Raw genomic sequence first — 17873 nt, forward strand, 5'->3', positions numbered from 1 at the left:
TCAAAATGTTAAAAAAAAAATATTGGTTACTTCCATTATTTTACTTGCAGCATACTCTCTAGGTCTCTCTTTCTAAACACATATATGTATAGGCTATTTTCAAATAATATATGTTTGCATATAAGCATATTATATTTACAAATTTTTATGTCCCAAACATAATATGTTCTAACATATTAACATATATGTCCCAAACATATTATGCTAGTTTATGAACATTATATGCTTGCACTTAGAAATATTGTGTTAAAAAATTTGAGTTCCAAACATATAATTTTTACATCCAAACATATGAAAAACAGTCTTTTTCGTCCGTGTGGTCAGATTTTTTTTTTTAATTCTTTATATAATTCACAACAAAACAAAAATGTGTTCTGCGTCAATTGGTTGGTTGATAAATATAGATTTTACAACGGAAATACGAAAAGGGATGTATATGTTCGTTTCAAAGTCATTGCCAAAGGGTTAAAATTTAAGGCTATATGTGATAACCAATCTAAAAAGTTTTGGTTGGGTTCTATAACGAATGTTAATTTTTCATTAAAAAAATTCCGGTAAATAGTATGGAAATTCCCACTCACGTGCAACTAAAATATTCCGGATATCGTAGAATCACTTTATGGTCCTAAAATAAATGTACGATCCAACGTTAGGTTAACCCGTATTCTCCCGAGTTCGATTATAATAATGTTTGATTCACAGCATGTATAGGCTACCTTTAGTATATATATATGAAAAAAAAATTGTCATATCGGGTTCAGGTTTCCGGAAAATGGGTGTCGCAATTAACAAAGAATACCCTTGTTGTTTTTTTATTTTTTTCTGTGCAGCGATAACGGTACACTGGTGCATTGAACATGCCAATGTTTCTGTCATCATATGACGACGCTATGAGAATATGGGTTAAAGTGACAGACTATTCAGTCCATTGTGATACCACATCCTACGTTGGTTTTCTATACGCTCAAGAAATGAAATAGGCAGATCGGTTTATATAGAGCCACATCAAAATCTGAACTGTCAGGAGCCTATTCCTTAATTCAAAGTTTCTAGTAAATTGTCAGATAATTAAGGCTGGGAAAAACGGTAGACCTTTTGGCAAGCCCAGACTAACATATACATAGTCTAAAGCCGAATTGGAAGGTAGGTTTATGTCGATGCTATATTACAAAATTGTTCGGAATTATCCATATTCAAACTTGATATGATTGCCTAAATTACAGAATGCTAGCTTCATTATTGAAAGTGGTAGCGCACCATAAGTTCAGCCAGGTCGAATCTTATGTACCATGGATTGCGTAGAAAGTTCAACTAAAGGCTGTCGCACAGGAAGATCTATATTTTTTATTCTCAGAAACAAAGCTTGATAACTTTGCCAAAACCTAAGCTATATGTTAGTTATTGAAGGACTTTGAAGATACATTACATTAAAAAAAAATTAGTGTAAACAAATTAATTTGTTTTTATCTCCCAAACTTTAGTAGATATTTACGCAAAGTTTTTGTTTTGTTGTTAATAGCACTTATTGTTCTTATAGATCCATAAATGATTGATATATTGCAACGTTTTTATTTGCCTTTGCGTGGTAATTTCTCAAGACCTGGGAACAAAACTTTCTATTAAAGAAATGATTCTTCTATGCTAAGCAAAATTCGCATTCATATTTTAAGCATATAAATCTTTGGCCTCACGACAATATTTTTTTCTGTGTACATACACTACATTACAAGTCGATAGCTTGTTTCGTTCGGAAGTTATTGCGATTTCAACAGACGGATGGAAGGAGGAACGTCGCTAGATCGACTCAGAATTTCACCACGACCTAGAGAATATATACTATATGGGGTTCTAGAAACGAGCAGCACTCGATGATAACAGAGAAGTTCACCACTTGTGGTATCTTTGGTATAGAAAATTGATGAGCTATTGGACAATGAAGATATTAATGGATCAGAAGAAACAAAAAGAGCATTGATTATATCTTCCAATGTATTTTTCCTTGAATTTGTCCGTGTATTTTTTTTCACGGATGTTCACGGATGTTTTTATTTCTCGCTTCAGCGCTTAAGCGGACATCATACCAATTGGAAGCGAAAAATTAGTGATTTTGTCTACTCCATGAATTAAAAGTCTGTGAACAGACAAGGGCACGTAAAACTAGAGTTAGACTTTTCTGCGGTTTCCATTGCATAAGGTCCAAATTCCTCCGTCTATATGACATATCCAGAGGACATTGTTATTAGTAGGGATTTCAAAACTTTCAAGATGTGCTTCCATGATCCTATTTATTGTATGGTCCACAACACATTGCAGCGGTACTTCAGCATAATAATTTGTTTGGCGAAGCGTAATTTTTCGTAGCATGGTTATATATCGGCGTTTTGAATTCTTACAGCTCTCTTTCTCTTTGCATTAGGCCTTCAACTTTCACATAATCCTATTAGAAAAATTTCGCAGTCTCCTTTCAATTTCGCAATGCTCCTTGTGAGTATAATTAGTTTTGCTCAAAACGGCACCAAAAGCATACATTTTCCACTGCGAGAAACTTCTTGGTTGAAATACTTTCTGCGTACTATATTAAATAAAGAGTGCGTTTTGACACTGACTTTTTACCTAAAAAGTACAATAAATTGAAGGCTGGTAGGTACTTGCAGGTAATTTTGGACATTTTCGACACACAATGGCTTACACATCCAAGAACAGTTAGAGCTAGACTGAACAAATGTGAATTTTTTAAGATCTACTCCACGAAAGGCAGGTGTACGTTATAGTGGGCGAGTTGCTAATACCCTCATATACGATTACGTTTTATAACAGGCATATATAGACAGGTCATAAGCACTTGTTTTTTGCATAATACATAAAATTGCAAATTTTACATGAATATAAAAACAATATACAAAAAGGGGAAAAATTACACCACACTTTCAGAAACATATGTAAACTTTGACAGCTCACAGCTGTTTATCAGATTAAGCTGTGCCTTCAAAAAATCTATAATAATCTAATGAAGGTATTTGTTATCGATTGTTAGAAAAAAATCAGTTTTTTTTTTTTTCAAAGTTGAAAATTTGAATTAAATACCGCTAGCGAAGCCGTATAATTTCACCCTCACCAATGTACTTTGTATCATCTCAAAACTTAGTTGCGATATGGAAAGTAGGAAATGCGATGTTCCATGGCTTTGTTTTCCTTATTTGATTGAAGAACTCGGTTCCATAATTTTTAAATGAATGAGTTGGACGAAGTCGGAGTCAAGCTTAATTTATACGACTCCGACTCCACATTTGCAAATCTCCCACACATATATGTTATGCGTCACCGCAAAATCTCCAAAAATTTGACACCAAGTATTCATTTTAGAAATTACCTCCATATATTGTTGCATTAAGGAATTTGGAGAGCTTCGTCAAAAACAGAGGTTGGAAAAGTTATTTGAACGGTACCGCAACTAAGCTTAGCAAAATTAAATATATAATGACCATGTGCAAAAACATTATTTTCTGCATCTGGAACATGCATATTTATTTATTTTGTAAAATATTGATTTTCTGACATAGTTCGATTCTTTAGAAAACCACAGTGTTATCTCAACAGCATCAGGTTCGAAGAAAACAATTATGTTATCTCTTGAATCTTGTGGACTGTGAACTATGCCCTCAGTACCCATTGGCAAACCGCAAAATCTCAATATGTGCACAAAATTCTTACATAAATAAAAAATTTAAACACTTTAGATTATCTTTACCCACAACTTTCATATCAATATTGCAAAAAGTTCGCAAATTATTTTGTGTGTGTGTGAGTTTTTTTCCCAAGTCTAGAAAAAGAGCACCCAAGCAAAATAAGCCACAAGACACAAGACACAATGCTCTATGCACATGCATTTCAGTAAATGTGTCAACATAATAATTGACGAAAAATTTTTAATTTTGGTAAGATACTGGACAAATTCGATATGATAGGATAAATGATTTAAATTGCACTGTTGGATTTTACCTTAATGGAGTTTTATATAAACTTCCTAGCAAAAGGTTATATTGTCTTTTCATATATCGTAGTGATGTTTATTTTCTTATAAATGGCTCAAAAGGTTTCTAAATTATTAAACCTTAATTGACATATGTGTGTTTTTCTTTACATATATTTTAAATGGTGTAAGGATTTGAGAGCTGAATATTGAATAATCTCAACAATTGGTAACAACAATGTAATGGTAAGCTCTCCATCGAATATGTAACATAATTCAAACAACATGGATTGTTTATCATTCAAAGAGCTTTTGTTGGTCCAGTGTAATGGAATTACACTAATAAGAATATAGTGTGGGAAATTTACAAAATTACGTTTCTATAAACAAGCATGTACATTTCGTAGATGGGCTATATCACTGCAATAATCTCTAAATATACTTCCAGAGCAACCATAAATTCTCAAAACCTCCAGCCGAAGATAGGTATTAGAAGCAGTGTTACTTAGATACTTATTGATTAATTTTTGCATGATTGTTAGATAGAATATAGTAACATCGCGCACCAAATTTCAACTAGATACACAAAAAAATAATACATTTATTTTATGAATAGTGTTCACAAAAATGTTCCAAACACGGGATTCTTAAATTATATGAAAACAATTCATAAATTAAAAAATACAGGTTTTCATTTACCAAGAATGTATACATAATACGACTGGAGTTTTTAATATTATAAATGAAGTATACATATTCTTCGTCATTGAAAAACATGTACTTTTACATAATATATACTAAAAACGTCATGCATTACATGTAACTTTTCTTTTAGATTTTTCCCCTGATTCTTAATGCCTGCATAATTGGTCAAAATGTATCAACCCATTTACGAAAAATCGCAAGTCCAGCCAGTAATGAACATAATTTTATCATATTTTATATTACTTATGATCACCAACGCTTCCACTTAATATTGTTTCTGTTTTACAGCAATAAATAATCTTCGAATCGGGACGGTGACTCAAACTGTACTGAAAAACTCAAACACACGTGTTGCCTTCAAAACGTTATATTTCCTTTTTTGTCTCATATTATACGCTTGTATTGTTACATATGAGAGTAACTCCATGTTGTGGTTCTCTCACGCTAAGAGAAAACCAGTATTTTTTTGATATATTAAGTAAAGTTTCATTAATTTTATGAAACCGTCCATATTTATTATTAAAAAATTCATAATTTCACAACAAGTATTTACGAAAACAATATATTATGGACTTTATTTTGAAAAAGTCCATAAATTTATAAAAATGTACAAATTCATATTTTATTTTTTTGTGTGTAGGATGAAATTTAATCTTCCTGGAAGCTTCAAAAGTCAAATCGGTCGGGTCGGTTTAATTGGGGGCCTATGCCTAAAAGTTGTCCAATATATCCCATTTTCATTGTCGTCCGATATATGTTAATAACAAATATCTGAAAACAAGGCGATACCTTTCAATAGACGGACAGACGGTAGATCGACACCGAATTTCATCATGGTCCGCAATATATGTATGTTTATGATTCCAATATTTCGATGTGTCACAAATGGAATGACAAAGTTAGTATATGGTGGAAGATGTAAAAATTATACACAAATGAAGCACACAATTTTACTAAAGTCGAATTTCTCAACTAGTTCGAAATATTCTAAAATTGGTAAATTTTTCCAAAAAATATGTTCACCTTGAGCTTCAGATGTTTGCGGAATTTCAAACTCTAGCTGTTTCCTTCAAACTACGAAATTTTCTTTAACAAGTAAAAACATTAATACATTTTCTTCAATATCACATAAAATATTTAATTGTTTTATCATATCGGGATTTACGGGTTACTTTTATTAAAGGTAGTGAAGAACTCAAGACCATAGTTGCCATAGCTAAAAAATTTTTAAAGTTATCAATTTTAACTGTAACTTAATAATGAATAAATAAGTAAAATAAATAAATGAGTGTAGTGAAACGTTATAATTAAAATTGGATTGAAGTATAAGAGTATTTTAATTTTTTCGTTATAAGAAGAAGAAATTCCACAAAGTGGTAAAATCTAATTCATTGGGGTTGGTTTATAGATATCGTTTAGTCTGTTCGAAATTAATTCTTCCTCTCCTAGTTTATATGTTTTTTAATTTATTTTTATTATTCGCTCTTGCTAATAATTTACTTACACTAAATTGTATTTAAATGAGCATAATAGTTATTTCGCTCATTTAATTTTAAATATTTCAATGGGGTCAATTTACAGATTTTTCTATGATGACAGATATGTCATCGGACCATTTGTGCACCCTTTGGGATCAATACAAAAGTTCCTGCGTCCAAGTTCATTGTTCGTCAACAGTGTTTATACCCTAAACCACATAGTGTTAGGTTAGGGTATAATAAGTTTGATCAACCAAAAAACGTGCCTACCAGAAATATTGATTTTAGACCCCATAAAATATATACCGATCGACTCAGAATCACCTCCTGAGTCGATCTAGCGCTTGGTGTCCGTCCGTCCGTCTGTCCATGTATTTGTTGTTCACAGGATTCCGGTCGCAATTATTAACCGATTTTGATGAAATTTGGTACAGGGAGTTATTTGGGCACAAGGACGAATGCTATTGAATTTGGAAGAAATCGGATCAAATTTAGATATAGCTCCTATATATATGTATCGCCCGATTTCGACAAATGGGGTAACGTTGCACTTTTTTTCAAACGGATGGTCACCAAATTTGGCAGAAGGTAATCTTTTTCACCACCCTTCAAGTCTGCAAAATTTCATCCAAATCGGTTCAGATTTAGATATAGCTCTCATATATATGTATCGCCCGATTCTTCTAAATTTGGCCATAAAACCCTTATTTATCAACCAATCTCATTCAAGGTTGGCTAAATGTAATCTTCTATAGCACTAACTATATGTGCAAAAAATTATCGAAATCGGTTCAGAGTTAGCTGTAGCTCCCATATATACGTACCGCCCGATTTTTCTAAATTTGGCCATAAAACCCTTATTTATCAACCGATATTACTCAAAGTTGGCTAAGTGTAATCTTCTATAGCACTTACTATATGTGCACAAAAACATCGAAATCGGTTCAGATTTAGATATAGCTGCCATATATATGTATAGCCCGATTTTCCCAAATTTGGCCGTAGAACCCTTATTTATTAACCGATCTTACTCAAAGTTGGCTAGAGCCCGTCCCCTATAGTACAAACGGTATGTGCAGATGTAGATATAGCTCCCATATATGTATAGCCCGATTTTGAAAAAGTTGCCCCTAATAACCTTATTTTTTACCATAGAGTCCTCATTTCTTAACTGATCTTACTCAAATTTTGAACAAGGTAACCGTCTGTGGTATTAATCAAATCCGAAAAATGTTACGCAAATTGGTTCAGATTTAGATATAGCTTACATATTTACACTGTTAGAAAAATATGTTTTTAATATGTTCCGATATAAACAAAATGTGTTTCGGGCACAATTTTTAAACACAATATATTTAAGTGCAAACATGTAATGTTCCTAAACTAACACAAAATGTTTGGGACACATATGTTAATATGTTAGAATATATTATGTTTGGGGCATGAATGTTTCATAAAAATAATATGTGTGAATGTAAACATATATAAATTTACAAATTTCGAGTAAACATATATATGTTGTGATACTTTATTCAAAGAGCGCCAGAGAGAGAGAGAGAGAGAGTTAGTATAGAGAAATAAATAGAGATGGAAACCGGGATGGTTGAATAAAAAGATATCAACATAACACAGCGATAGAATGAAATGAGAGCAATTTCTGTGAAACCGCTTGTATGTTGGTTCGGAAAACTGTTTCATGATAAGGCCATAAATTTTATATGCTTAAGTCTAATTACTATTTAATTTGAATATTAGAATGAGTATTCAGAATAAAGAGAATATACATTCGGAACCAAGAGAATAGACATTTGAAAGAAAAAACAGCATATTTGTATTACAGGAAAAGATGCGAAGAACTCAAAAATTTCGTGGTAGTGAAAATTATGTGAGGGAATGAGCACAATCTTCTTTGGGGAATTCTTCCAAACATATACTATTTTTGGACTCAAAATGCTTCCAAACATATAATACGCTCAGATAAAACAAACATATTAATGTTTCTGCAGTATCCAATAATATATGTGTTTCCTGCAAAATATGTTTGGAACATATGTTAGAGAAGCGATTTTTTTTTGAGGGTGCATCGCTCTATTTTCCCAAATTTGGCCATAGTACTCTTATTTATTAACCAATGTTACTCAAATTTCAAATTTTGATGTACTGGCCGATCATATTTATACGTACTAGTAGCTCTTACATAAGAATAATGCTCGATTTTCACAAATTTGGATTTATTACCCACATTAATAGAACACTTTTCTCTTTTTTAATAATGGGCTCAATATTAGTGGCATACTAACTCCGTAGGTGTAATATCAAAATAGCCAGTGTTGCTAGAAGTAGAGGAAATTCCCCATATGTAGTGGTTTTCTAATATTTAGCGTCTTGTAGGGACGTAGGGCCACAATGTATGGACATTTTCACTCAACACAATTTGTAATAATTTTTACATTTTGGTGGCTCCAGAAGAGGAAATTAGAAGCCGGCAAGGCTTGATCTTTAACAATGTGTGGTAACAACAGTTACCACACGTGCCAACAAAAATCTAACAAAATTTAAAGATTACCACAAATTACCACAAATCTGCCAAACAAATATTTCTATAGAAAATTTTGTCAAAACTTTATTCCTGTAGAAAATTTTGTCAACATTTTATTTCTACAGAACATTTTGTTAAAATTGTATTTCTATAGAAATTTTTTTCAACATATTATTTCTATAAAAAATTTTCTCAAAATTTTATTTCTATGGAACTTTTCTCTAAATTCTATTTGTATAGAATTTATTGTCAACATTTTATTTTTATAGAGATTTAACAAAAAAGATTACTATTTTGGGTAGAATTCTACCAACTGTGGCAACCGTGGTGGTAATACAAATTTATATTCTAAGTTATATACGTTGCATATTCATGTTTTAAGATAATAAAGTACTTAGAACCATTTTGGTTTTGTAAAATTTTTTAAATTTAACGAAGAATATTGTAGGGAAATTTGTATGGAAAAGTAGGGAACTTTTTTTGTCCTTGTAGGGTAAACCGACTATTTTCCCTGGCAACATTGAGTATGAGCTATAGTCAGATTGAGACAATGTTTATGATTACTAATTCAGTAAGGGTGGTTTAGGGTACGATATAGTCGGCCCCGCCCGACTTTCTACTTTACTTACTTGTTTTAAATTGCTTTTCTTCGGAATCTGAAAAACAGCTTAAAAATTTGTTTCTCGAGGACATTGGAATTTTGTAATAAATTGAGTAACTTCAGTCATTATAAACTGATACATGACATAATTTCTACCTTAAGTCGAGCCTCACATTGGAAATTTAAGTTGAAGAAAAAAACAGAAGACGCATATTAATTAAAATTTGTTGAATTAAAAAATATAAAAAGCAATTTTTACAACAAAGGAGGTTCTGAAAAAGGTAGCGATTTTTTCATGTAAAATTTTCCCATCATTTTATTTCACAATAATCAATAATCTTTGTTGTTCATATGACAATAATAAGATTTGAAAACTTGGAGATAATAAAAAATGACATGTGTACAAAAAAAAGGACATTAGTTAGCTCAACTTTAAATGAAATTGTAATTGTGCTGATGACAAAATTCGTTGCTATTTTGTTCTGTGTACATAAAAAAGTGGCAATGTCTTTTGTAAATCGCAGTAGCAAATTGTAATTTCTAATACAAATAGAAACGTTCTATGCTAGATTGAAAAATATAATTATCACTTCACAGTAAAGTCAATTTAATTTTATTAAATCATGATTTAAAGATAGCCTGCTCCCTCAAAATATTCTTGCTTTAAGTAGGCCTCATTTGTGACTCGGAATCAATGCCACAATCCTTAATCAAAGTAAATTTTTTTTTAGTCTACGGATACAACAGCTTTCACATTCAGAGTTAGGCAAGCAGTCTAACCACAACGTTTATTTGCCATTGTTAAGGGAATCACCAGAAGGAGATAGGCATAACATATTCAAAAACCACTCAATTTGGATCAAAATATTAACTCATATTAAATTTAATTGATTAACTTCCTTGAACATTTTGATGTAACTCAACCAATCACACAGACGGCATTTCATCCATATTTACCGTCTCTAGATTTGCTTATTTTATCCGTCTATTGTGTAAGATTTTATAAATATTTCTATCAAAACTTTAACATTTTAGTTACGAACTTACAGTCATAGTTTTATAATTTCATGATTAGAAATTGTTTAAAAACAAAAAATAACAAATTGCATATCATAATCACCCAAATCTTTGGAAATTCTTGCAATATATATTTCAGGGATTACAACCTGGTCAATCAGTAATAAAGTTATGTAAACCCTTTTAATTAAGTGTAACAAAAATTAAAAAAAAAAATAAAATATGACATTCCATACATATGAAATAAGAAGTTGATATGATTATATGTGTATGTGTTAATAGGTGAAAGCCATTACATGCTATAGGGAAAACAATTTAATGTGGTGAGACTTCAATCATTAAAGCATTCACTTTGAACTGGACAAAGAAGAAACTAACTCATAGACCCGTGTCATAAACATTCATCACATTCACTTAATCTGTTATTTTCTTAGGCTCCCTCTCGGTTTTCGTTTTCCGTTTTGTGTTTACTAATTTCTTGCGCTTTTGTTTTCGGCCTTTGGTTGATTATGAGGTGGCATTCAAAGGTTTAAGCTTTGACTTGACCTAAGTGTAAACATAATGTGAATCACAAATATGTATGGAGCACAACATACACAATACCATCCGTGGCCGCTGTCATCGTGTCCTCATCATTATCATCATCAACATCCGTGTCATATTGGACGTCATAAACGTAAAACGCACCGGAACCAGAAAAGGGAATGATAGACGGAACCACACCGACACACACACTCACAAACAAATAAACAGGGACACAGATAAGATAAGGAGAGGCGCTCCCACAGCAATCAAACAACAAATGTACGAAGTGTCAGTGTGGCGACCGACCGAACGAACGAACGAAAAAATTTACGTACGTACGTACGGTAACGGGTATATTACGTTCTTATTGGCGTATCAGCAGCACGTTACGAGCAGAAGCAGGAGCACGTGCACACACGATCCCGTTGACAGCTTCAGTTCGTACTGAAGTAATTTAAGGACTGACGGCATTTGACTCAGTCTCGCCATACTACACAGTGATGTGCTGGAATTTTTGGGATAGTTGTTTTCGTGTTCTTTTTGCTACATTACTACTGCTGGTTGCTGGTACTGGTCGTGATGCCGCAGGAGTTAGTTCTGGCTCTGATGCTGTTGTTTCTGATTCTGTTTGTGCTCTTGCTCTTGTTGTTGGTGGCGATGGTGATGGCGTATGGTTTGTCCATTGTTATCTGGCTCGTGCCATGTAATTTCTGCCCTGTCCTTACTTACTAAACCAAAGCCATCCTCGTTAAATTGGATTTTACCCTGTAGTATGCTGTCGGCATACGAGGATGCTGTAACATTACTCTCTCTCTCTCTCTCTCTCTCTCGTTCCATTCAACTCTCTTTTATTCTAGTCCAGAATTTTAACAAGTATGAGATGCATAACTAAATGAGCATCTCATCCTGGGAATACAAATGCCTTTTATACTGTTTCAATGATTTCAGTGCATAGGAATTTATTTTGTGCTCTCGTCTCTGGCCGACAATGTTGCCGAGAGAAAGTGAAAGTAAGAGAGTAAGCGGATTTTAATTTAGACAATGAGAAGGTTTTTGCTGTCTGCAAAGTAAGCAGTATTTAAGGGAATCCATTTATACTCAAAGAGATAAGTAACAGTAAAGAGATATATATTGGCAAACAGTTTGTAGTTTTGTTGCGTACTGTAGATAACAGGGATGTTATTCCTCGGTTATGAGATTATAACACTTTAATAAAAATCTTTTGGTGGTCAAGTGTTCGAATTATACACCATAGCACACCTAGTTATCTGAGTTATCTAATATAACAGCAATCACAAAGTTTGACTTCGTTCATCGTTACTCGTGCTTGTTAGCATTTGATGTAAGTGAAGACTAACTCTACCCATGTTAATGGTTTTGTGGGAAAAAGTTTGTAACTTCATGTAAGTGAACTTGTTCGTGTGTATGTACCCCAACGGGCGTGGTTGAATATTTATTATTTTGTATTATAATTCCCTACACTCAAAACAGAAAATTCTACTCGGCCCCAAAGATTTTAACCTTCTTCCGTTAAGGATTTTGGTTTTGATTTATCAATTTTTTATTCTTTTTTGCGATATAGTATAAAAATTATTCATATAATGAATAATAGTTAATTATTATTTGACAAATTTATTAATTTGACAAAAACTTTAAACCAAAGATGCGAAATCTCCAAAAAATAATTCTTAACTTATTTTTGGAATACTTAAACGTTTCCAGGTTTAAATATTCCATTTAATGTAAAGATTATTTTTTAACTCAAAAATGTTTACTTTCAGGAAAATTTTTCTTATTTCAAAGACATATGACGAAGAGACGCAAATTGGAATGACTTGGGTCCTATATGGTTATGAGATTTCTTTTAACTAAAATTTCTTTATATTAAAGAATATTGTGTAAATTGCGTGTCCTAAAATTTAGGTTGCATAATCTTTCAAAAAAAAAAAAAAAAAACAAAACAAAACAAAAAAAAATAATTATACAAACCAAAAGATTACGAAAATATTTCAAGTGCAGCTTAAACTCGAAAAAGATGAATTATCGGCATAGAATAGAATGAGATGGCACATGGTAAGATTTGTAATCTTGAGAAGCTTACATATTCACCAGTAATTTATTCGATAAGATTCATACACCCTAAAAACTCGCTTCTTTAACATATGTTCCAAACATATTTTGCACGAAGCATATATATTATTAGATATTGCCGAAACATTATTATGTTTGTTTTATGTGAACATATTATATGTTTGGAAGCATTATGAGCCCAAAAATATTATATGCTTGAAGCATTTTCTCCCAAAGAAGATTGTGCTCATTCCCTCACATAATTTTCAATTCCACGAAATTTTGTAGTTCTTGGCACATTTTCTTTTGTAGTACAAATAATGTTGAAGAAATTATTCAAATTTACAATTTTTTTAAATTTTACCTTTCGCCTGGACGGAGAATCGAACCGGGAACCATGCAATTTGTAAGCCAACACACAACCAGTGGGCTACGTAGCTGTTATAGTCACCAATAGACAATTATCGTTATATTTAAGTTACATTTATATAGCATAATTTGCAGCGCCCACGAACCGATGCAAACAAAACAACACCAACAACACCGAACACCATTTTTTTTTAATTTTTGTATTTATATTTATATATTATTAAATTAAATTTTTACAATGAAACTTCGAAATGTGTGTTATTAAAGATTTACAGTCAGAAAATAACAGTGCTTGCTATACACGAAATGGACTGAGCTTTTGGATAAAATATTATTTTTGTAATCGCAAAATTGTTGTAACAAAAAAATGTTTTTGGTATAAAAGTTTGAAATTTTCGAAGAAATTCAAAAACTCTACCAAAAGAAGAACATGAAGTCGAGTATAAACATACATAATTTTATAATATAAACATAAATTTATTTAGGCGTGAACTATTTTTTAATAGCATTTAATACCATTTTAAATGCATTTAAAATTTCTCGTATTTTGAAATACAAATAACGGCCATTTTCATGTAGCTCCGTTAGGCTTTAACTGCCAGTTAACAGAAAGTAAATTGCAAATATCTTCTCTCCGGTTAACTTTAACTGAAAAAATTTCGTCGGTTAAGTTCCCAACTGGCCTATGTAATATAAAGGCAAAATGACAGCTTCGTGCATAATACGGTTTAAAAGTTGGTTAGTTAACGGAACACTAACGGTGCTTTATGAAAATGGGGGTAAATATGCATATTTATTAACGAATAACTTTGTACTTAATTTCATTTTTACCTTTAGGGCAGGAATTAAGTTGGCATTATCGCTCTAAAATGGTCATGTTTTAACGTTTTCTTTTTTTAATAATTAATTTTAAAGCAAATAAACTTTTTCAATTGTTGCTTTGGATCGAGTTTTGCCGCTAAAATGAAAACTAATTTTAGCGGCAAAACTCGAACTTAATGCCCGCTTTTATTTTTAAAAGTGTACGTGAACTCATCTGGGACTGCTTGTTAATAAAGAGGAACTAAACTTTTTTTTCTGAAGATCGCTTTGTAATTTTTATATATTTTCCACTGTGTTTTTTTTTAATTTCCTTTCTTGCTAAATATTTTGACTTACTCGTCGTACATTCCGATTGCTTTTGACGAACCAACAAAAAAAATTGTCCCTATAATGCCAAAATGATAAACAAAACACATGTCCACACATACTTAAATTGCTGCTCTCAAGGCAAAAACACATGCTTTTTTTATTGTCTATTCTCCTGATTCCGAATGTCTATTCTCTTTATTCCGAATACGCAATTTAATGTTCAAATTAAATAATTTTTAGACTTAAGCATATCCAATTTTTTGCGAAGCCTTATTAACATGCCAAGCGCATAGCCAAAACAAATGAACACCTAAAACAGTTTTCCGAAACAACATACAAGCAGTTTCACAAAAATTGCTCTCTTTTGATTCTCTCGCTGTGTTATGTTGATATATACTCTCTCTCTCTCTCTCTGTCGCTCCCTGAATTAAATATCACAACATATATATGTGTACTCGAAATTTGTAAATTTATATATGTTTACATTTACACATATTATTTTTATGAAACATTCTTGTCCTAAACATAATATATTCTAACATACTAACATATGTGTCCCAAACATTTAATGCTAGTTTATGAACATTACATTTTTGCACTTAAATATATTGTGTTAAAAAATGTGCCCGAAACACATTTTGTTCATATCGGAACATATGAAAAACATATTTTTCTAACAGTGTATATGTCATGATCCACGCTGATTTCAACGGCCTGATGAAAAAGTCGTACGCGAGCGTGAGTCACGAATATAATTTCTTAGTGAGTGTGTTTTAGCAAGGAGTTCCGGAAACATACGTACTATTTTAAAAATTCGTACTATTAACGAACATTTTCATTTTTACTAAAAATGTTTCATTATATTAATCACGCATTTTCGTTGTGTCTACGAAGTTAGGATAGGGCTTTTCCCCATCAAGTTATAATAAAATTTTCAACAAATATTTATAATTTTATGCCTTTTGCTTACTGATTTAGTTTTCACTTTATCGATTTTAGCGGCTAAACTCGAACTTAATACTCACCTATATCCAAGAACGAATTTCACACTATTCTAGAGTCACGATATTTACAAAACGCAACATTTTCTACTTCCAAAAATCCAAGTTTCTTTAAAACTTGGTCCAAATGATTACCTTGCAGGTGCTTTAAAGGAAGGGAACTTTGTTGAATAATAAAAACGAATTTTGACAAAATTTTGTTAAAATCGATTCAGATTTAGATATAGCTCCCATATATATCTTTTGTCCGATTTGAACTTATATGGCCTCAAAATCCAGGGTTTTACCGTGATTTGCTTCAAATTTCGCACAAGGAGTACGTTTAGTAGTATCGGTAATTGTGCCAAATTTGGTTGAAATCGGTTCAGATTTAGATATGGCTCCCATATATATATCTTCCGTCCGATTTGCACTCACATGACCACGGAGGCCAAAGTTATACTCCCATTTTCGTGAAATTTTACAGAGATTGCAGAATTATTATTCCAACTATACACTGAAAAAAAAAGCATACTCGGTTCCAAAGATTTTGTCTTTACTTTAAAAAATTTGGTATTGATTCCGAGCCAAAGAAGCGGAGAATACAAGTAAGGATACTTTTAAGACACAATTCTCTTTTAAATTTAGGTTTTGTGTACTTGCTTCTAGGAAGCAAATTTTAATTTTTCGCTTTCTCAGCTTTTTTTCTTCATATGCTATCAAAGTCCTTTAAAAACGAGTTAACGGCAACTTTATTTTCCAAATTAGGACTCGACTTCCAGTAGAAATTATGCTATGTTTGAAGTAAAAAACTTCTTTAAAATAAAGTTTTGAAAAACATGTCCTATATTTGAACGATGTTTTGCTTTGTAGTCAAGATGCAAAAAGACAACAAATTTAAAGACAATTTCATTAAATTTAAAGAATTTTTCTGAATTATTAAAGTCAAGTTGACCTTAGCCTATAAATTTTTTCTTTCATGTTAAGATACCCATTTTTAAGTCAAATCACTTAATTATAAGAACAATGTGACTTCATTGAAAAGTTTATCGACTTTTGGACAAGGAAAATAACTTTATTTTAGAGAAATGCGTCTTCTATGCTAAGCAAAATTTGTATTCGTATTTTAAAGACATGAAATCTTTGACCTCACGACAATATTTTTTTCAGTGTACATCTCAAATTTAGTCAAAATCGGTTCAGATTATATATAGCTCCCATATACACAGTCTCACATAAGTTTACATACCCTTGAGGTTTTTATCTTATAACTAAACATGTTTCTTGTTGTTGTTTATAATCCAGACTAAAAACATCTTCTTGAAAATGGACAAATACTTTGTTTTTCAAATTAATTTATAAAATCTAAAGCATATATATGCATATTTTATTATATTTTAATAATTAAAGAAAATACAATTTCTTAAACCGTATGTAAACTTGTGTAAGACTGTGTATACGTTCACCAGAGTTGGGGAAATATGGTAGACTGTTACACATTTTAGACCCATTTTCAATGGAAGTTTCCTCCAATTAACTGGATAGCGTTAGCCGATTTGAATTTTAATTCTAGAGATTTTGTAGAAGTAAAAAAATTTTCTCCTTTATATAGCTTCCAGCAAATGTGAAGTAGTTGAGATGGTAACACAAATTTTGTCCTGCATAGGGGTGAAGGGTATAATATAGTCGGCCCCGCCCGACTTTAGACTTTACTTACTTGTTTTTTATTAACATTGTGTTTCATTCCAGGGCGTTAGCCGATTTCAATTTTAATTCTACAGATTTTGTAGAAGTACAAAAAATTTTCTCCATTATAAGTATTTCTATCTGGAAATACAAACATTTATATAGCTCCCAACGAATTTGAAGTAGTTGAGATGGTAACACAAATGTTGGTCTACATAGAGGTGAAGGGTATAATATAGTCGGTCCCGCCCGACTTTAGACTTTACTTACTTGTTACTATATAGACTTGTTTTTTTATATTCGAAAGAAATTTAGTGTAAATTGTCAAAATTTACACTGAAAAAAATATTGTCGTGAGGCCATAGATTTCATGCATGATTTCATGCATATTTAGCTTAGCATTAGAAGACGCATTTCTCTAATATAAAGTTTTTTCCTTGTCCAAAAGTGGATAAACTTTTCAATGAATTCGTATTGTCCTTATATTTAAGTGATTTGACTTAAAAATGGGTATCATAACATGAAAGAACATTTTTTTTGATTAAGGTCAACTTGACTTTAATAATTCAGAAAAAATCTTTAAAATTATTGAAATTGTCTTTAGATTTGTTGCCTTTTTTCATCTTGACTACAAAGCAAAAATTGGTTCAAAAATAGGACTTGTTTTTCAACACTATATTTTAAAGACTTTTTTTACTTGAAACATAGCATAATTTCTACTGAAAGTCGAGACTGAATTTGGAAAATAAAGTTGTCGTTAACTCGTTTTTAAAGGATTTTGATAGCATATGAAGGAAAAATG

The 17873-nt window shown here is 31.6% G+C and overlaps 1 protein-coding gene across 1 annotated transcript in view; it reads right to left on the reverse strand.

Annotated features, from left to right (window-relative positions):
• beat-Vc (beaten path Vc) overlaps nt 1-11305 on the reverse strand; it is a 633967-nt gene extending 622662 nt beyond the window's left edge. The window contains exon 1 of the mRNA XM_075291125.1: nt 10907-11305. The gene's annotated coding sequence lies outside the window, so the exon portion shown is untranslated. The remainder of the gene's footprint in view (nt 1-10906) is intronic.
• Between the last annotated feature and the right edge of the window lie 6568 nt (nt 11306-17873).

Source organism: Haematobia irritans, chromosome 1, assembly GCF_050003625.1.
Source record: "Haematobia irritans isolate KBUSLIRL chromosome 1, ASM5000362v1, whole genome shotgun sequence".
NCBI classification, from domain to species: domain Eukaryota; kingdom Metazoa; phylum Arthropoda; class Insecta; order Diptera; family Muscidae; genus Haematobia; species Haematobia irritans.